General features: G+C 46.0%; 1 long non-coding RNA gene across 1 annotated transcript; it reads left to right on the plus strand.

Annotated features, from left to right (window-relative positions):
* Positions 1-9816: 9816 nt before the first annotated feature.
* Positions 9817-18959, plus strand: LOC121459148. The gene is made up of 5 exons (XR_005975911.1): positions 9817-9943; positions 12877-12966; positions 15498-15613; positions 15820-15982; positions 18806-18959. It is a non-coding gene; the product is annotated as an uncharacterized LOC121459148 (long non-coding RNA).

Consider the following 18959-nt stretch of genomic DNA (forward strand, 5'->3'; position numbering starts at 1 on the left):
GTTCTTGCGAGCCCAGCCGCGGCCCCCCGAACTCCCCCCGCCAGCCTCTGGCTCCGCCGCCGCCCACACCGCGGTGGCCGCTGTCCGCTCCAGACGGCCGCGAGTGGCGCGGACCAGCACGACCGCGGCCCCCGCAGAGCGACCCGGAGGGTTTGCCGCCACACACTTGAAGCAGGATAGGGCGTAACCCCGGAAGTCATTTCAAGGCGCCAGTGCCCATAGCGGGGAGGTGCGGGCTGAGGTCTTCGAGTCCCAAGTCCGTGGAGGTTGAAGGGCGACGGGGGCCGAGGAAGGGGAAGGACGGTGGAGAGCAGGAGCCCAGACCCGAACTCCCGGGACTGCGGCTTCTGCTGACCACCGAGGGGCTTCCTGCACAGGAAGTTGGGTCGAGCCCCTGGTCCTCTTACAAAAAGCAGAGAAATAAGAGGGTGGCGGCTCCTCAATGCGCCTTCTTGTCATGAGTTGATTGAAACAATAATTAGTTTGCTTTAAATTCTGTGTAGAAAATGAACAGCTACTTCATTTCTTCTATAGGTGATTTCTAGAAAGCATTGTTTTTTGTAATTGCCATGTATTTTGTACAGTGTCTCTACAGTCCAATGCCTTTTAAAGAAGATTGCGGTCTTTAAGACATCCATATATCTTATCGTTTATACTTTATTATGTTTTAGTTGTTTATCGAAGATGAAAATAATTGCTAAACAGGAATTTTTGAGAAAAGCCTCTTTTTTCACTTTCTGTAAGCAGTTCTTCTGCATGTAGTGGCTTTCCATGATGATCTTATTAAAATGTTTGAACTGAAAAAAATCCCATGGACTGTAGAATGGGAATGAATCTTTACTCAAAACTTAAAGCAAAATGAAATGTTTTCATCCTAATGTTTCAGAGTAAATTCATTGAAATACCTTAGTTTCTTTGGTAGAAAAGCAATTAAAACTTCTGTAATTAAATTTTTTTTAATTAAAAAATATTTGTGAAGAATACTTGTTAAGATCTTATACTAAATTTTATTTGAAATGCTATAACTTACTGGTATTTTAAAAGAATTTAATTTTGATAATTATAGTGTGTTAAATGCTGAACAAAATGGGGGGAGGAAAAACATATTAAAAGTAGTAAAAAAAAAAAACCACAGTGGGAGGTGATATGACTAAGACAGGCTAGAATACAAGTTCCAGTTCAGAGTATGAGGAAACCATGAGGCTTGTGAAGGGGAAGAAAGCAAATGCTGAAGGCAAATCACAGCACATTTAGTATGCTATTTTCCCCAAATGTACTACAGCGAAAACCAAATTTCCCTTCCCTTCTTCCCTACTACCCTCTTCTTTCCAAACAGCATGTCCTTTTCTGCCTTTGTTCAGATCAGCCTTCAGTATGTCTTTGGTCTTGACCCAGTGTACCTGGCCCGGGCTTGGTACTCTCCTGAGATCTTGTATTGCTTACTCCTTTTCCCCACATCTAAAATACTTTACTTTCTTCACCTTTTAAGTTCTGTTCTATTTAAAATCCCATTCAATTTCTTTTTATTTTTTCAAAATACTACTTAAAATTTCCTTGGACTAGATTTGTATCTTTTCTCTTTGCCAATAATTTTTAGAGTTTACTATTTTGATCATTAAAAAATTGAAGTACCAGAGAGGTGGCTCAGTAGTTAACAGCACTGGTTGCTGTCAGAGGAGCCGGGTTCCATTCATGGTGCCCACATGACTTACAACCATCTGAAATTACAGTTCCAGGAGGTCCAAAGGCATTGCATGCAAATGATTCACAGACATATATGCAGGCAAAGCACCCGTATACATAAAACGGATTTTTAAACATACGACAGTGTCCTAATCTTACTGATTTGCTATGCTAGCTATCTACTTAAAACTTACAACATTCTATAACTTACTCGGTGTAAGCTTTTTTATGACTTAATTTCAGATTCTCAGGTGTTTTTTATGCTGTTATTTGGTTTGGTTGTTCCCCATGGTGCTAGCAACTGAACCCTGGGGTTCTTGATGCATATACTTACAAGTGAGCTACAGCTTCTGACCCAACTTTGAACTAAAGACCATGTCTTCTGATTTCTAACTTTTGTACTTTTTTTTTTCAGGTCCCACCCCCTTTGGTTTTTCAAGACAAGGTTTCTCAGTGTAACTTTGGAGCCTGTCCTGGAAATTTCTCTGTAAACCAGGCTGGCCTCGAACTACAGAGATCTGCCTGCCTCTGCCTCCTGGGATTAAAGGCATATGCCACCACCGCTGAGCTAACTTTTGTACTTTTTAATGGGATAATTATGCCATCTTTTTCTCTTGTTTTGAGAATATGTTTCTCTTAGTTGGTCAGAAATTGAAATAGTTAAATTGAACCAAAGTAATACATAAAACATTTCAAGCATTCCAGACATTTAGGTCAGTATCTTAATACATTGTTTGTCCTCTAGATTTCCTTTAGTTAATCCTGTAAAATTTGAATTTTTAAGCATTTCAGATGGGTTATTTTTATGCACATTTAATTTTTTATAGATATGGGGAAATTGAGACCACTCGCATATTACTAGAGAAAGGAAAGTGCAATCCAAACCTTTTAAATGGGCATCTCAGCTCACCTCTTTACTTCGCTGCTGGAGGGGGACATGCAGAAATAGTGCAGATCCTCCTAACCCACCCAGACATTGACAGACTAAGTTATTTTCTGTTTTTATATTTTAATTTTCAGCAACTAACAAGTAGTGATACAACATTTAATTGTATACTTAACATATCCACTAACACCAATCAATTTTACTATATAGAGTATAATGTATATGTTAACTGTGCTTTAATCATAAGTTTTGAATTGTTTTTTATGATAAAACACTTCACCCAAAAGGTATTCTTTTAACAACTTAGATGCAAAGTTCATAGCATTCAGTACATTTGTATTGTTATATATAGTCATTGCTTACATACATCGCCAGAAACTATGTAAAATTCATTTTTCATTTTATTACTCCCTCCCTCGAACATCTTAAAGAAAGAAAATGATTTACCCATCTTCTACAATGTGTGCTAACAATCGTTTGGTAAAAAAAAAAAGTAAAACTGTGGAAACCGTTATTAAATCTATGGTTTAAATTTTAAAAAACATAATCCTACTAATTAGTGCTTTGAGTTTTTTAGCTTTTCCAATTTTTGTTTTAGTATGTATTAAGTATGGATAATATTTACTTAATCCTTAACCAGAGTATTTTATAATACTTTAATTGAATAAATTCCTTCAGAACAGCATGTATTTGTAGTATCGTTTGGTCTGTTGCTTCCTCCACCATAGCACATAACAGACCAACAAGGAAGAGCCCCCGTTAAATATTTGTGAGGAAAACAAATGAAGTGACTGGGAAGAGGCTGCAAGGTTGTTGAAAGATGTTGTTAACAAACCAGTACGAATTGTCTGAACGGCTGGAGGCAAATGTGTAAACTGATCATTTTCTGTTGCTTGTTTCACTCTCTACTCTCTGGGGGGCCGGCCACCCAGCTCCCAAATAAGCTCACACGTGGTCTTCTTCTTTCTTATCAAGGCCAGGCCTTATCTTAGCTTCTTTCTAGCTAGCTCTTCTTAAATCATCCCGTCTATCTTTTGCCTCAGGCTTTTACCTTTCTCTATTTCTGTTTAACTTTTCTTTCAGTCTTACTCCGTGGTTTGCTGTGTAGCTGGGTTACTAGCCCCTGATGTCTTCCTCTCCTGGGTCTCTTGTGCTCCTTCTTTTCCCTCCAGATTTCTCCTTCTCTTTATTCTCTTAGTCTGCCAGACCCTCCTATCCTTTCTCCTGCTTCGCTGTTGGCCATTCAGCTCTTTATTAGGCCATCAAGTTTTTTAGACAGGCCAAGAATCACAAGTTCACAGAGTTAACAAATGCAACATAAAAGAATGCAACACATCTTTGCATCAAATTATGTATGATTGTATTTACTATGCTTAATATAAGTAGTTCTGCTCATTTATGTGTATTTTCCTCCAGCAACGTTTGTTTGTAAACAGCAGAATTACACACCATTCATTAATAATCTTCAGCAAGTTGGTGTATGAGGAACTCATTTTCCTCTCCACAAAAGTGAACTAGGTGCTTTCCTAGTTTTGTGTACGTGTGTGCATGCATACGTATATTGTGTGGTTGGTTGTGCTCATGTGGAGACCAGAGAGTAATGTTAGGAATCTTTCTTCACCACTTCTCCACTTGTTTTTTGAGACAGGGTCTCCCTCTAAAACTAAAGCCAACCATTGTGTCTAGCTTCCAGGACCCTCCTTTCTTCCCTCTAATCCACCAACTCTGGGGTTAGAGACACAAGCAGCTATTCCCAGGTCCGGGCGGGGGCTGGAGGTCGGTGTCCCTACTAGCGCCAGGCTGCCGTGGGGGGAGGGGAGGGCGGCTTTTAGCCGCCAAGGCAGGCAGGGTGGGCGGGCAAGCCTTGCACTGCTGGCCGCTGGTATGAGCTCCGAACCGAGCGTGCGAGCCCAGGCCACCTCCATCCCCGCACCCTCCAGGTCCCCGCCCCCTCAGCCCCCGCTCCGCCCCCGGCATCGGAGACCCTGGATAAATCGGAGAGGCGAGCGCGGGGAAACAGACCGCGCGGGCGCCTGCGGCAGGCTGGCCGAGCCCCTTTTCCTCGGTCGTGCTTGAAGGTGGCGCAGGCTAGGCAGCCTAGGCATGGAGCAGCCACCATGCGCCCTGGATTGGTCCCCTGGCCTCCGCCTGCAGCCCTGCCACAACCTCTAAGGCCGGCCAGGAGGGCACTAATCTCCGTTAGCGAAGAAGGCTGGTGGCTGCCTGCTGGCCTTGACCCTCACACTTTTCCAGTCTTGCCTGACCGGCCCCTCGAGCCAGGAGCCCTTCCCTTCGGCCGTCAGGTAAGTCGGCAAAGGGTCCGGGCAGGGGTTGAAGGCCGGGGTCCCTACTCGGCGCCAGGCTGCCATGGGGGAGGGGGGAAGAAGGGGAGAAGCGCGGCTGGGAGCCGCCGAGGCCGGCAGGGTGGGTGGGGGAGGCTTGCACTGCTGGCCGCTAGAATGATCTCGAAACCCGTTTGAGAGCCTCCCGAGCCCAGCTCTGGCCACCCCCCATCCCCCCGCAGCCTCCGCGTCCCAGCTCCGCCCCCTCCGCCCCCGCCCTCGCCTCTCAGACCGTGGATAAATCGGGGAGGCGAGCACGGGGAGGCAGAGCGCTCATGCCTCGCAGCAGCCTGGCCGAGCTCCTTTTCCACGGTCGTCCTTGATGGTGGCGCAGACTAGGCATCCTAGGCACGGAGCGGCCACCACGCGCAAGAGTCCGCCCGTGCCCAGCCCGCCTCTCCCCGTGCGCCCATCCGCAGAGGTCGGCGCCCTGGCTTGGTCCCCCGGCCACTGCGTGCAGCCCCGCGGCCGCCTCCACGCCGGATCGCGAAGAATGCTGGCTGGCCTTGATTCTGACACTTTTCCTGCCTGCTCGGTCCCTCGAGCCAGGAGCCTTTCCCTTCGGCCGTCAGGTAAGTTGACAGCGGGTCCGGGCGGAGGCTGGAAGCCAGGGTCCCGACTCGGCGCCGGGCTGCCGTAGGGGGCGGGGAGCGCGGCTGGGAACCGAGGCCGGCAGGGTGGGCGGGCGAGCCTTGCACTTCTGGCCACTGGAATGAGCTAGGAACCGGCGTGCGGGTACTAACACGCAAGCCTCGGCCCGCCCCGCTCGCCGTCCCAGGGAAAGCCTCCCAAGCCCGGCTCTGGCCACCCCTATCCCCGCAGCCTCCGCGTCCCCGCGCCGACCCCGCCCTCGCTTCGGAGACCGTGGATAAATCGGGGAGGCGAGCGGGGGAAGGAAGGAGGCAGAGCGCGCGGGCGCCCGCAACATGCTGGCCGAGCTCCTTTTCCACGGTCGCTCCTGATGGTGGCGCAGAGGAGGCAGCCTAGGCACGGAGCGGCCACCACGCGCTAGAGAGTCCGCCAGGCCGTGCCGTGCCCTGCCCGTGTCTCCCCGCGCGCCCACTCGCAGAGACCGGCGCCCAGGCTGGGTCCCCCGGCCGCTGCGTGCAGCCCCGCCGCCGCCTCCAGGCCGGATCGCGAACTTGGCTGTCGGCTGCCTGCTGGCCTTGACTCTGACACTTTTCCGGGCTTGCCTGCTCGGCCCCTCGAGCCAGCAGCCCTTCCCTTTGGCCATCAGTTAAGTAGGCGGCGGGTCCGGGCGGAGGCTGGAGGCCGGGGTCCCAACTCGGCGCCAGGCTGCCCCGGGGGGGCGGGGAGCGCAGCTGGGAGCCGCCAAGGCCGGCAGGGTGGGCGGGCGAGCCTTGCACTACTGGCCGCTGGAATGAGCTCAGAACCGGCGTGCAAGCCTGGGCCTGCCTTGCACACTGTCACGGGGAATGTCCACCAGCCATCAGCGGCGTTTCAGCCAGGTCTTCGTGGATGCTGCACACTGAAGACTGTTTCCGGACTTGGAGGAAAAACTTTGCAGGCATACCCAACTCCACCAAGCCAGGCCAGATGAAAAGTTATTTTTCTGTTAGGTATTTCACAGAGTTAATTTCAGGCCGGCCGGGGTAGCTTGTGCTTCTTCTGTACTTAGCCCCTAGGATGCTAATTGCTGTGCTGTCCAAACTCATTTAGAGCCCATATTACTAGGAGTACCCGACAGCCTCCCTGGTTTCCAGCCAGTAGGAGTGAACAACTGTTAATGGCTTAACGTGCTGTTCACCCCAGAGCTCACAGGTACCAGGGCCACCAAAGCCCATCTATATTTTGAAACATCTAAGAGTTGACAGACAGGAGGTTCCTGTTCTTAGATGAACAGAACCCCTATTCTTTGAGGGAGGAACTATTTCCATAGTCACCTGCAATTTTATCTTATTTTTAACATTTCTAAAATAACTTTTTTTAAAAAGCCGTTGCTATTCTGGAAATAGAGTGTTGAAAGGTAGCTATAGTCACAGGGCGGAAGGGAAGGCAATGCAACCGTTCTCCCCTCTCTCAGGCTACAAGAAGCAGTCAGAGTCAGTGGCACATATAATATATACATATTTTTTAAAAGCGTTGAAGAGCTTATCTGACATTCCAGGAAAGCATTTATTTTGGTTTTTGAAGGTACTTTAAAAGTAGGTAGTCAGTTAAATGCATTTTACATAACAAAAAGAAAGCCCAAGATAGCCTTCCTGGCTTTTATACTGCAGGAATCACTTGCTGTCCTTTGTTGGCAGAAAGCTGGATCCTGGAGTTTTGGGGGGGGGGGGGATACACTAGAAGTGCACCCTTACTAGCGTCCTAGCTGGAACCTAACAGCTATTATTTAAGATTTGGCCTAGAACATTTATCACCTTAGGCGTCATTTAGAGATGCATATTCCAGCCCTGAGAAAAGGGGTGCCTAATATTTTTGTCATTGATTTACAGTAATGATCTCTTTAGGTAATCTTCCATAAAAAAATAATTGCACATCACTTTTGTTATGAAGCAGAAGGGTGAATGCCATCTGTAGAGCTTCGTTTAATTGGCAGAATGTTCCAAATGTTTAATTTTAAGCATGAAAAGTCTAAGAATTTCCAAAACGCTACAAACCATTCAGTCTTATTAAGAAATCACACTTTTGCTTATTTATATTTTTAGTACTTCTGAAGCTTGGCCTGTTACATAAGAACTCGGGTGACACTCGTGCATTTTGTGTCAAAGAAGTTGCAGCTCTTAGGAAGTCATATTCTTAACATTCTCGGATCACACCTTTTCAGTGCTGTTTTAAATTGATTTGCCAATATTGCTATCGTTTAGGAAGGTGCTTCCTCATATTAAGGAAAACAAAATGCAAAAAAAAAAAACCCCACTCATTATTGAGCATCTCATAGTAAAATATTGCTGTAAAAATTCTTGTTAGAACAACATCTGTAATAAATGCTTTCCCCGATTTAAGTAACTTCATTTCCTGGTGCTAAAGGTTTGGGAATGTGAATGGCTCTTCTAGTTCCCTCATGTCGTTCTCCTTGAAGTAACCCTCTTGGGCACGGCTAGTGCCATATTTAATTTTGGAGGATTGCACACTGCCTTTCCTCTGCACCAGCTGTGCACAAGCACCCCACGTTCATTAATCCTCAGTGCTTGTTCTGCTCACTGTTTTGATTGGAGACATGGGTTTTGTGATGAGCAGGACACTTGTTTTATTGGTGGGAGCATTTCCAGACAGTGTCTCACTCTGTCGCCTCGGCTAGCTTGAAACTTACTCTGTAGCCTAGGCTAGACTGAAATTCATAGGAGTCCTTCTGCCTCAGTTTACCCCGGCTGGATTGTATGTCTTAAGTCCCCATGCTCAGCTCTGACTGTGGATTTCATCTGCATTTCTTTCTAATAGTGGTGTTGTCCTTCTCAGAGCTCCTTAGCCACCTGTCTTTGCTGAAGAGCATTTACCTTTGCCCAGCTTTTAACCAGTGTCTCTTTCTTGTCCCTTTTGCCTCCCTGTAGGACTGTGCTCCTGGGTACCACAGAGGGAAGCTCCCAGAAAGCAGTGCCTGGGGACCGCGCCCTCTACTGGCTCCTTGTGTGCCCTGCAGTTGCAACAACCACAGTGATGTCTGTGACCCGGAAACTGGGCAGTGTTTGGTATGCTTGCTTGTGTGGGAACTGACCTCAGTTCAGCGTGACCTAAAAGACAGCCAGGAACCAGGCAGACCCTCCAGCTGGTCCTTGCCACATTGCTACCGCCATCGCAGTCTCAAAGACATTGAAACCTCCTCCTCCTGTCACTGGGAAACTGGCAGGGTTTGTTTCTGTGTCTCCCTCAGCCATGGATGCCTCCCTCACTCTAGTCCTCAGTAGCTGGTCCTTGTTTCTCCGCTACTCCCTGGGGTGGCTCGTTCTGTAGGACAGCAGGCCCCAGGAAGCCAGGATCCATGGTCTGCTAAGGGAAGCACTTCATGCTTGTTCATGGGGTTGACAGTCAACAGGACCAGCGCCTAGAGCTGTTTCCATCTTAGCTCGTCATCTAGTACTCGGCCCTTGTCTGTGTTGTGCCGTGTTGATGAAACGAGTATTTATTACAGTTTATTTTTGAAGAGAGTGCAGATAGTCCTTCTGAAGGGAGATCTATTTGAGAGATTGACTGGATCCTAATTAAACCTATCTTTAGCAGATAAAGCAGGAATAAAACTTTTAAATGAAAGGGCTCAAATGTTTTCTATTTGCAAAGAGTCTATAAAAATAGGTTTTTTAAAAAATATTTATTTGGTAGCGATTTCTCGCTCTATCATTTCTTGCTACCAAGGGGGACTTGGTAGATCAGGGGTGACCGGCTGCGCAGGGTCTCTGCTTTGCTGTTGATCCTCCTTGGCTGCATCATACGCGGAGCCCTGTGCACTGCAGCCAAGCCAATAGTGAGGGAATAGCAAGGTCTCCTAAGAAGTGGGTATCAGGGAATTGGGAAAGGTTTTTACTTTCATTCTGTGACTGTTAGAAGGAAGCACTCCCCCAGTAGTGTTCTCTGCTGCTCTCTGCTGGAGGAGGAAGTACTGGCACACACTGAGACCGTGGGGGTGGACTTTAGAGGGGATACTGAGACAGCTGTAGCCAGGCCCAATTCTAGATGAGCCGTGGCATCATGCTTGGTATGGTTCAAGTGGTGGGAAGGCATGATGCCTCGGACACTCTGAGGCTCGGCTCCTCCTTTCCCTGTGACTTTCGTTGAGTTTCCGTTACTATAGGAGAATTGTAGCTCCCCTGTGCCTGGAGTGAGGATGAGGTGTGTGGTGCATGGAGCCCCAATGTGTGTTCTCTTTATAACACCCTGACTCGGTCGCACAGTGTTCAAAGGCTATTTGCGTTAGCTTTTGTTTTCTCTTCAAGCCTTGATGATGATTCTGTGGGCGCCTCGCTCAATGACTTGGATACTATTGGGGATGCTGTTCTGTCTCTGAACCTCACTGGCGTTTCCTCTGCTCCATATGGAATCTTGTCAAGTCTGGAAAACAACTAAATATTTCCAGGTAGGTACTAAGGGTGTGGAGATGGTGGACAGAAACACCTGTCTCTGAGAGAGAAGTATGGGGGTGGTCATTTGTCTGCGCTGCCTTTCGATCCCCCATGGGTGTCAAGTGACAGTGTCTTCATCCCAGACCTCACCGGGGTCTCTGTGGAGCTCTGATGGAGCTGCTTCATGGACACCTCCTTGGACTTTCTGCCCACGGATTTTGTCCCACTCTCTAGAAGTCGGCAGCAGCCCTCCTTCCTCTGTGACAGACCTTTGGGTATTTGAAAAAGGTATCCAGATACAAATACTAGGAGTAAATCTGTCCCGTATCCTCGTTAATGCTGGTTTATGCCAAACATGAGTATTTTCTGTTATGTGTTGCTATTTTAACTGTAGTTCAAGGATATAGGATATAGAAATAGTCTTCCTCTGAAGATGGTTTAAGTCTCAAAGGGTCAATCTTTTGTTTGTGTTTTATCAAAAGATCTGACCAAAAGGAGAGTAAAGTTAAGAAATTGAATCATAGACAGTACCTTCTCTGGAATGTTAATTTAGTTGGAAAATATTGCTAAATTTTACTTTTTACCTTCACATTACAATTTACAATAATCTATCCACCATGACATGCAGTAGGATAATGGATGGTCATTACTAAAAAGTATTTTATAGAAGGAGGCCCTTCTTGTGCGTGCTCACCCCCCAACACACTTACACTCAAACATACTCACACACACTCACATTCACACACATTACACACAAACTCAGTCACACATTCACATACAGTCATACACACACATTCACACACTCACATAGACTCACTTTCAGACACACTGATGCACATACACTCACACACTCACATTCATGCACATTCACTCATACTCATATTCACACACACACACTCTCAAACTCACACACACATTCACACACATATACTCACACACATTCATACACTCGCACACACTCACACATTACCATGCACACACTCACAGACTCATGCTCACACACACACACATTACCATACACACACTCACAGATTCATGCACACACTTGCACATTACCATGCACACACTCACACTGGTGCTGAGGAGGAGCTTATGGACTCCAAGAAATATTTTTATATTACTTTTTATCAAATAGCAAAATGTGCTTTTGAAAGATGGGTGATTCTACATTCATTAAGAAAATCCTACAGCCGGGCGGTGGTGGCACACGCCTTTAATCCCAGCACTCGGGAGGCAGAGGCAGGCGGATTTCTGTGAGTTCGAGGCCAGCCTGGTCTACAAGAGCTAGTTCCAGGACAGGCTCCAAAACCACAGAGAAACCCTGTCTCGAAAAAAAAAAAAAGAGAAAATCCTACAAAAAGAAAGGAAAGAAAAAGATATTCTAATATCTTCTCCAGCCATCATCTACACAGTCAATAAATGCTGTGCCCTGCCAGTTAGGTCCCAGGGATAGTACTGTACTTTGAATTTATCATGTGAAGTGCATAGTTCGTTCAGACTGGAACTAACCTTGAGTGGTTTACTCTAATGTAGTCCATTCATCTATCCCCTTAGCAATGCTTTGTGTTCGTACCCAATACTTCCGGAGGGCAGGGATGTGAACTGAATTGTTTCTATTTTTTACCAACAGAGTGAAATTGGACAAGGTAAATACACTTTTTCTAAATAGTAATGTAGCTATTTCATAACGCTGTGAAAGGTTTGCATAGCTAAACAAAAGGTTAGGATGTTGGGATGGATTAAACACTTAATTACAAATAATCTTAAAAATCTTTTCCTTATTGAATACGTTTTAATTTTCTTAGTAAGTACTTTCTTGTGTATTGACAATTATAGTTAATATTTATAATGTTGACACTGAAACCAAGCAGTATTTGGTCTATGATGCCATCTGTTCGGAGTCTGCTTACTAGACCAGTTTGAATTTATGAGAGCAACCCAGAAAGTGATAGCAAGGAATAACATTGCTGTCATTGACAGTTGGTGATGAATGAGTGAGCCCTTTTGCTTTTAAGTAACTATTAAAAGCAATTACAAAACTCAGTGCCATTGTCCTTGACTTCTCAGTCAGCCCTCATTGTCAGCCACATTCAGAGAGTCCGGTTTGATCACATGCTCATTCAGTCCCAGTCTAGCTGCCTTGGTGAGCTCCCATTAGATTAGTCCCGCCGTCTCAGTGGGCGGAAGCACCCCTCGCCTTCTGCTCTTCATTTGGACCTTGAGAGCTCAGTCCAGTGCTCCAATGTAGGTCTCTGTCTCTATCTCCATCCATTGCCAGATGAAGGTTCTATGGTGATAATGCAAGATATTCATCAGTGTGGCTATGGGATAAGGCCAGTTCAGGCACCCTCTCCTCTGCAGCCCAAGGAACAAGCTGGGGACATCTCCTTGGACACCTGGGAACCCCTCTAGAGTCAAGTCTCTTGCTAACCCTAAAATGGCTCCCTTAATTAAGATATCTTCTTGCCTGCTCCCATATCCACCCTTCTTCCACCTCAACCATGCCATTCCCCCAAGCTCTCCCCAATCCTCCCCTTCTCCCTTCTCTCTCCCAACCCCAGCCCCATCCCCGTACGCCCAACTTTTGCCTGGAAATCTTGTCTACTTCCAATATCCAGGAGGATAGATTTTACTGCATGGACTGGCTTTGTGGGAGCCTAGTCGGTTTAGATGCTCACCTTCCTAGACCTGGATGGAGGGGGGAGGACCTTGGACTTCCCACAGGGCAGGGAACCCTGACTGCTCTTGGACTGGAGAGGGAGGGGGAGTGGAGGGAGTGGGAGGTAAATGGGAAGAAGGGAGGAGGTGGAAATTTTTAATTTAAAAAAAGCAATTACAATGTCTTTCTGTAAACCAAAAAGCAATTAGCCCATAATTCTCTGAAGAATGGAATATTTTAATGTGATACAGTAAACAATGTAATATTGCTTCTTTTTTTCCCCCTTAGAGGTATTTATTAAAAGAAAATGCTAAGAAGATTCAGGCAGAAATTCAGCTTGAAGGTGTTGCAGAACAAACAGAAAACCTGCAAAAGGAGGTAAGTTCTTTGCAAAAAAAAAAAAAAAAAAAAAAAAACCAAACCAGCTCCCCTCCAGCCTCTCAGGCAGCCCCTAGAAGCCTTTTGGTTCTCATCAACCTCCCTGGACAGCCCTGGGAGCCTTCAGGTCTTCTCTATCCTCCCAGGGCTGTTCACTGCTTGTTCTTCCTGGCCACCCGGCTAGCTTAGACCCAAAATAATCACACAGAAACTGTATTAATTAAATCACTGTTTGGCCCATTATCTCTAACTTCTTACTGGCTAACTCTTACATCTTAATTTAACCCATTTCTATTAATCTGTGCATCACCAAGAGGTCATGGCCTACTAGCAAAGTTTCAGCACATCTGTTTCCTGAGGCTCCATGGTCTCTCTCTGACTCCGCCCTTCTTCCTCTCAGCATTCAGCCTAGCTTTCCCTGCCTACCTAAGTTCTGCCTTGCTATAGGTCCAAAGCAGTTTAGTTTCTTTATTCATTAATGGTAATCACAGCACACAGAGAGGACTCCCACATCACAGGGCAGCTCTTGGGAGCCTTTGGGTTCCATCTGGTGGGTTCCAGGAGGCCCCAGATGTCGATCATCAAATGGTTCTAACCCCATGATCCTCTGTAGTGAAAAAGGTTCCTAAGCAGATCACAGTTGCCATGCATGGTAAGGAAGAAACGCGTGGTTCACTTAGCTGCTTGCCTTCTCTCCTTAACCTAAGGGGAACTAAAAGATTGTTGAGGTTTCCTCCTTTTCCTAAATCGAGTCATCGTGGAGTTTGTGAGGTGGAGTGGCTTTGGTACTTAGTGGTTCTTGACCATTGAATCCGATGGTTTTAGGTCCTAGATAAAATTAGCTTGGTCTTCATGTCAGTAGGGAACTATTTATTTTGTTTATCTCATGGCAGGGTAAACATCTTCTGATTTCTAGCGGGTGAGAGGGGCCTGTTATCAAATATATTTTATTATAGATTTCTCGATATGTTCAGACGTACACAGCCATGCATGCAGAAGAAAGTACTGTCTTGACGCCAGGAAATTTGAAACCAAAGATGATATGAGAAGAACTTGCATGTTTAAGTGAGGACTTTGGGTCCCTCAGCAATCAGATACTGTCTAGAAAATAATCTGATTAAAATCCTTGTTCTCTCATTGTGAAAGAAGCTTCTCTTGGTGTTAAGGAGAAAATGCCTGCAGGCCCAATCTTGTTATTTTATAGTCTTTGATATTACAATCACAATCTTCTTTTGACTTATGAAATTACCAAAAAGAAATGACAGCTGAGGGCAGTTATGTCAGCATCAGGGCTGAGAGTTTTGTGGTCACAGCCTCATTCCCACTCCTAAGGAGGTGCTGGTGTGACCCCCATGTTACTGATCAGGCTGGAGGTGGACAGCTCTACTGGCTGCGAGATTCAGGCCTTAGGCAGTCTTCCTGACAACTTGTTCATTTTTTTTTTAATTTATTTATTTATTTATTATGTATACAATATTTTGTCTGAGTGTATGTCTGCAGGCCAGAAGAGGGCACCAGACCTCATTCCAGATGGTTGTGAGCCACCATGTGGTTGCTGGGAATTGAACCTTTGGAAGAGCAAGCAATGCTCTTAACCACTGAGCCATCTCTCCAGCCCCCATGACAACTTGTTCTTGTCTCATAGGAACTAAAACCTCCCAGGCAGTAAGGTTCCACTTCCGTAGTCAGTGTGAGATCCTGCACTGTACACTGACATTCTAGTCTCCCTTCTCAGAAAGGTACATGTTGTTCAGTCAACTCTTAACTGTGCCAACATCATGGCAAAGGCATTGTTCATGTGTCTGCACTAGTGCTGGGGTGAGCAGCCTACCACACCGCCAGCTGTGTACAAGTCCAGCACACTTGTATGAAGTATATACTGCTGCAGTAACAGTGACAGATGGTGCTGCTGCCAACCGAGGTGTTTACAGGATGGTATTTCCCCTGGCGGCAGTGTATCCCTGCTCTGCCACCAGGCTCATAAATCCCTTATTCATTGAGTTCCTGGATTTTATCATATTCTCTGCAGCTTGCTGTAATCATACATGATTGTATTCTTCATGGCCCAAGGAGCAAAGCAGTGGGCTGCACATTAATGTGTGTGTTATACTTGCACACGTAGAAGTACCATTTGGCTTAGGTGTAAGTACGCAATGCCTTTTAGTGTAAGGAAGCACACAGTGTATATGGATGACAACAGTATATCTCCTAAGGAGTCCTTTCTCGTCACTCGGTGACACGTGACTGTACTTGGGTGCTAATATCTTAAGGCTTTCACAGTTGGAGACAAGCTTTGCTAGTCATCTAGACTGCTTGTAAAAATAAACCATCCTTTCTCACAGTGAGCGTGTCTTAGGTGATTTCAGTATCCAATCCGTCAAATTTGAGCCTAGAAATATTTACCTTGGTGTGCATGATCGTGTCATTTTTATGATCTGGATATATTTTGTCCCTTTAAAGAGGCAACAGCTTGTGTTCAGAAGCTCATATAATATTAAACCACACTACCCTAGTCCTTCCTGCCCTCTCAGCTCTCTAGAGTCTTAGCAAGCTGTCAGCAGGTGAATAAAGCAACGACCGACAAGAACTGTCAATGGGACTCGAGCCCTGGCCACGTTCATTGAGCAGCTGCATGCCAACATCAAAGGTAGTGTGGACAGGCTCTCCTTTGGGGACTTTGTGCTTTGTTGGTAGAAAGAGTCACGATCGCCTTATGAAGCACATGAACAGGGTTGGGCTGGGCTTCCTAATACCAAGGGACTGGACCATCCCATAGCACGGGGACCCTGAAATGCCTGGGATCCCTACTGTCTACCTTATAGAGGCTTACCTAGTGACATATCTTCTCTACAGACATCATGGAAAAGGTGGCAGCGTTGAATGAGACCGCACGTGGGGACGTCCAGCCATCCATTTCTGCTCTTCAGAGCATGCACCAGAACATTTCTTCTCTGCTGGAACTTACAAAGAAAAGGAATTTCACAAAGTGGCACCAAAATGCTACCCTTGAACTCAAGTAAGTTCCGAGCACTGTTCAGACTACCATCAATGAGAACCAGGCATTTGGTTGCTGGAGAGAGGAAATTGTGGGGAGAATGATCTTTGAGAATTAATATTGTTAATTGAGGAGAGAGGCCCAGCTGTCCAGGAAATGAAGGGATGGGTACCTGCCCCTCCATATACAGAAAACAGATCAGGGAAACCAGTATAGTCCATCTCTGCATACTGTGCAATAGGCTCTGTTTTCCTGTGACTTGTAGGTTAATTTCACCTACTGCAAACCAGAGAGCGTAGTAAACTGTTATGTAGATCACACACAGGGTGATCTGTCAAGAATAATGGAGGACACCTAGACGATCAACTCTGGGACAGACAGACACTGTCAAAATCACAGAGCTCGGTCTTGCAAGCCCTCATAGAACCGCACAGTGTGCAGCCCCAGAGAATGGTTGTTAGTAGACTTGGGAGCTTGCAGTTTCCTTCCTGGCCCCTTTTTAGCTTTTTCTACATGGTTGGTAGCTGGCACTGTCTTTCCGTCAGGTAGGTTCAGGATTATTTTAATCAGTTACACGAGACTCGCTCATTCTTTCTAGTAGCACCGGAAGTGTTTGTGAATTTTGTTATTGTAAATTATCATGTGACAGATACCTTGGGCAAGCCTTTTCTGTTATTTTCCATATTTCTATGTGTTTTCATATAGATATTTATACTACAAGTTCTCGCCCTCACCCTCCCCTTTCTTGTCCCATTCCCCCTCCTTCTTTTTCTTTTCCTTCCTGTCCTATTTTCCCTCCTCCTCCTTCTCCTCTTTTTCTTTCTCCTTTGAGGCAGGGTCCCACCGTGTGTCCCTGCTGGTCTAGAACTTAACATTGTCTTGTCTCAACCTCTTGAAATCTGCGTTTACAGTATGTGTCCATGCAGACTCTGCCCTGCCTGTCTGGGTTTCAGGACAGTAGATTACCAGAGTAGATAGAAGGACCAGATCATTTAGTCCCAGGATCTGCACGTGGAGGCTCCCTAGTGCTTGTTCCAGATCAGTTCCACAAGGATGCTAATGTAAGCACTGTGCTCTTTCCCCCAGCAACACACACATTAGGTTCATCATTCCTTTTGCCCTTGAACATATCTTTGGCCTGCTGTTTTGCTTGGGTGGAACTTGAAAGGCTTGGTTGGATAGGGTTTGGGATGAGATCTCATGATACAGTCACTCGATTGTTGGTTCAGAGAGACTGGACAGGCCTCGAGAAAACCGAACTGAATGCTGTGAAGGCAGCAAGATGCCAGAGCAGGTAACAAGACTACAGAGTGCCCAGCTACACCAGCGAGAGTGGCAGCTCTGTCTCCTGCTGCTGCCCCATGTAGGACAGAATCCTTGCCTATGAAGGAGCTTAGTAAGATGTAGATTCCCGGGCTGGTCGTCCTAGAGATCCAAAGCCACCTGTGGGAGTCCCCTTCCTCACACCACCCTTTGGTCACTCAACAGACAGATATGAACCCCACGTGCAAATATGATAGCAGGATTTGGGGATACCCAGAGAGACAATAGAGCCTTTGTGCCCACCAGAGCTTCTAGACCACTTAGGAAGAGTTCACTTTTTGAGAATGCATTTGAAACAAAGCAGGGAAGGTAGGGCCAGCCCCTCTCCCTCCCAACTGGCTGGATCTTCTGGGACTGCCTGTTCTATAATTGCATCTCCCTTTCTGTTTAGAATGCAACTGTCAATCAGATTCTATACTTCTCTCTTCCTTCTATAAGTGAAGTTATGACTCGGGGCCTTTATTTTAAACATTGGGGAATTGAAAATGTATTTTCTAGCCTTCATTTTCTAGTTTCTGAGATAATCCCTTTTCCAATGTCATAGGTTGTTGCAGGAATGATTTGTCATCATATTACTAATTATAGTTATTATAAAATTCATGCTCCATGCTTCAGTCTGGGTAATCAGCTTTGGTGCATCTGCCAGTCATTCACTCAGTGCCAGACCACTCCCATCTTCAGGGACCTACTGCAGCTCCCAGGATTCCATGTTACTACAGTTCCCAGGATTCTCAGCACTTATGACTGAGAGTCTTTAAGGCTGTGTGTTCAGATGAGGAAAAGGACAAGGAGCCGCAGGGAAGTGTGGGAAGGAGTGCATGAGAGGTCGTCTAGGCCTGTCGATGCTGAGGCATGCATGGGCAGCCCGTATATGGCGGTTCTGTTGAACTTGTCCATGTTGATGAGGATGACTGACCAGGTTTCTTCCTCAAGAGGGCACCAGATATCATTACAGATGGTTGTGAGCCACCATATGGTTGCTGGGAATTGAACTCAGGACCTTTGGATGGTGGCTCAGATGGCTCCGCAGTTAAGAGCACTGTCTGCTCTTCCAGAGGTCCTGAGTTCCATTTCCAGCTTCCACATGGTGGGATCTGATGCCCTCTTCTGGCATGCAGGCATCCATGCAAGTATAGTAAGGGCCAGACCTTAATGTGCTCTGAACTCTGCAAATTTGACATGGCACTTATACATCCTTTCCCTCATCACACACACATGCACACAAAACATAAAGAAAAAAATTGCTTCTAGTCTTCAGCAATCAGGATCCATGCTAACCTTGGTCATTTACACTTATAATCATAACAATGAGGGAGGCTGAGGCAGGAGAATCTTTTTGAGTTAAAGACCAGCCTAAGCAGTATAGTCAAGACCTGTCTAAATAAATAAATAAAAACAAAAAACCAAACAAGAAGTAAGTCACTCTATATTCCTAGAAAGAACTATTATCATTTGAAAATCTCACATTAGGGTTTCAAGACCCAAGTTTTACTTCCTAAGTGGACCATTTCTGTTTATCAGGGCTGCTAAAGAGTTATTGTCATGAATTCAGAAGAGGTTCCAGAAGCCCCAGGAAAAGCTGAAGGCATTGAAGGAGGCAGCCAGTGGCCTCCTTTCAAACCACAGCGAAGAACTGCAGGCGGCAGAGGAGCTCCTGACAGAAACTGAGACCAAG

The sequence above is a fragment of the Microtus oregoni genome, unplaced genomic scaffold (assembly GCF_018167655.1).
Source record: "Microtus oregoni isolate MIOR12 unplaced genomic scaffold, Mior012 000018F_ref0000195, whole genome shotgun sequence".
Classification (NCBI taxonomy): domain Eukaryota; kingdom Metazoa; phylum Chordata; class Mammalia; order Rodentia; family Cricetidae; genus Microtus; species Microtus oregoni.